The following is a 3,000-nucleotide window of genomic DNA, read 5'->3' as shown; positions in this document are numbered from 1 at the left end:
ACTTATTTCTCAGAGACAAACCCCCAAATGATAAGTTGATGGGTTAAAGTATATATGTTTTGAAAGTCTTTTCATACCTTTACCAAAGCTGACCTGTAAATACAAAGAACAACTACTGTTTCTTTCTTTTTTTTTTTTTTTAATGCAGCCCTGTTTGAATCCAGCCCATATGCTTATACACGACTACAAGGCTATGAGGGCAGCTTCAGCACTCTCCCTCTTTTATGACCACCAAGACCAGTGTTGAGATCCAATGGGAAAGGAAACTGAAGGGTTAACTTCTGTTTCTTACCCCCAAAGTTTCCACTAATGCCATAGAAACTGGTTTTGTTGTTTACTTTTTTACCACACCCCCTCTCTTTGTTTTCTGCGAGAGGGTCTTTGTTTTCTGTGACAGGGTCTTATTCTGTAACTGGGCTAGCCTGGTCTGGAACTCTCTACGTAGCCCAGGCTGACCACATACTCCTGGCAATCCCTCCTACCTCAGCCTCCCAAAAGCTGGGATTATCAGCTTGCAGTACCATGCCCAGCTTGATCTTTTCTTTTAGTAGCCGAATTTAGAGTTTCTGGACTTCTAAATAGGAAAGACTTGTGATCAGCAGAACAGATTCAGGGCAGACAGGGAAAATTCTTAGGTCTTAGGGCCATCTCTCAAGATAACAGCCAGGGCAAGCCTGCTCCATAGGATGGTACAGGTTACCACCCCTCATGCCCTTGTGCTCCTCTTAACAAATTCCTAATTAAAGATCATAGTCCTATGAATAGCTATCTGAAATTTCTATAACGAGCAAAGCAAGTTTTGACTGAAGTTGGAGTTTGAGTCTTAAAATAAAGAGGGGCTAGATAAAACCAAAGAACTTGTTTAGGGGAGCAACTCCATGGTAGAGCACTTTTCCACCATTCATGAGGCCCTGAATCTAACCCCCAGCACTGTGGATATGTGCATGCATGCATACATACATGTATACATACATATATATACACACACGTGCACTTCATACCTACTGAGTGTCACACTGATGGATTGGGCTATAGCAATACAATGCTATTGGGGATTATGGGATGGGAAGACTGGGGACATAAAACATTGTCAAAACCCCAATTCACTATTTCAAAGCTGCCTAGAGGGAAAGTATTCTTTGTCTTCTTGTTTTCATTCATCACATTACTCTATTTACAAGATCTCAAACTCACTAGCACATTGGTTTCGTGATATTATGGAATAAATGTGCTTTAATGTGACCCTCAGGTTACATGAGTAAACAATCATGCACTTCATAACAATGTTTTTGGTCAACAATGGATGACATATAGAATGATGCCCCATAAGATTGCCTAAGTAGAGCATGGTGGCATGTCTGTAATCCCAGCATTTAGGAGGCTGAGGTAGGAGGATGGTGCATTCAAGGCCAGCTTGGGCTTTGCAGTGAGACCCTATTTCTTCAACCCAAAAAACAAAGTCAAAGAAAAAAACAAGGCCAGCTGGGGTGACTCACATCTGTAACACCAGCACTTGCGAGACTAAAATAGGAAGAGTTTGTGTTTGAGACCACAGACTTCTTTTTTTTTAATTTTTAAGTTACATTTAAATTTTTTTATTAAACGAATGTGTATGTGTATGTGTGAATCAAAGCAATTTGGAAACTAAGTATTAAACTCTGTTACCCTAATGAAACTAAAACACAAAAACCTTAATTACCCAGGAAACCAAAAGCCCATTTCCAATAAATCAAAGCCACTGAACCAAGTCAGTGTGCCAACATCAAGGGAGGAGTAACTCAAAACCAGAAGAAATTAGTGCCTCATGAGAAGGTAGAGAAACAAAAATATGCATGATTATCCCATGGGAATTTAGAACAAAAGAACAGAGGGGAATAGAGAGAAAACACAATCTATTCACCCAGAGCACACATCATTAAAAACCTATTGTAGGGTTGGAGACATGGCTTAGCATTTAAGAGCACCTGCTGCTCCTAGGACAGAGATTCACTTCCTAGCACCTGCATGGTGGATCACAACCATCCATAACTCCAGTTCCAGGGGATCTTATATCCCCTTCTGGTCTCCTTGGATAATTCACACACATGGTACACTTACATGCATGCAAGCAAGCAGTACACATAAAAATAATAAAATATTTTGCTTTTGGGGGGGTCTTTTTGAGACAGGTCTTCTGTAGTCCCAGGTGACCTGGAAATCACTATGTAGACCAGGCTGGCATCAGTCTTGTAGAGATTCACCTGCCTCTGCTTCACACATGCTGGGATTAAAGGCATGCATCAGTACACTCAGAAATAAATAAAATCTTAACAATAAAAAAAAATGAAATGGGCAAAACAGAAGTTTTTTTTAAAAAAATTAAAACCAAAACTGTTCAGAAATCCCAAGGTTTTCTGAAATTACACAGGTAACCTTTGCCCTCTGAAAACTTAAAGAGCTTGTAAATGAAGGGTTGGGGTGGGGGGTGGGGGTGCAGTTGATAAAGTGCAGAGAGGTGTACAGCTGTAACATCAGCATTGGGAAGGTGGAGATAGGAGGACCCCTGGGGCTTGCTAGACAGTGAGGCTTGCTGAATCAATGTGCTCTGGGTTTAGTGAGAGTTCCTATCTCAAAAAATAAGGTTGGAGAGCAATAGAGGAAGACACCTTACATCAGCCTCGCCTCCACACACAGGCCCATGTGCACAGTATGGGCATGTACCCCCCCATGCACATGAACACATGCACACACAAAACATGCAATAAAGAAGGAAAGAGAGAGAGAGAGAGAGAGAGAGAGAGAGAGAACTAGGAAATGGTTCTAAACTTGTTTCCTTCTTGCCTCATATGAAAGAAACAAGTTATTTTTCAGTATGCTGGATAGCTTTAGTGTCAACTTGACACCCCTGGGTTGAGGGAGCCTCAATTGGGGAATTGCCTCTATTGGACTGGCCTGTGGCCATGTCTGAGGGGCATCTTCTTGATGAGTGATGTGGGAGGGCCCAGCCCACTGTGAGTAGTG

The 3,000-nt window shown here is 41.6% G+C and overlaps 1 non-coding gene across 1 annotated transcript; it reads right to left on the bottom strand.

Moving 5' to 3' along the window:
• Positions 1-148: 148 nt before the first annotated feature.
• On the bottom strand, positions 149-275 carry LOC115072082. The gene has a single exon (XR_003851144.1). It is a non-coding gene; the product is annotated as a small nucleolar RNA SNORA61 (small nucleolar RNA).
• Positions 276-3,000: the final 2,725 nt, after the last annotated feature.

Source organism: Nannospalax galili, unplaced genomic scaffold (assembly GCF_000622305.1).
Source record: "Nannospalax galili isolate Female #2095 unplaced genomic scaffold, S.galili_v1.0 scaffold720, whole genome shotgun sequence".
Classification (NCBI taxonomy): domain Eukaryota; kingdom Metazoa; phylum Chordata; class Mammalia; order Rodentia; family Spalacidae; genus Nannospalax; species Nannospalax galili.
This window is presented reverse-complemented; position numbering and strand designations above follow the sequence as displayed.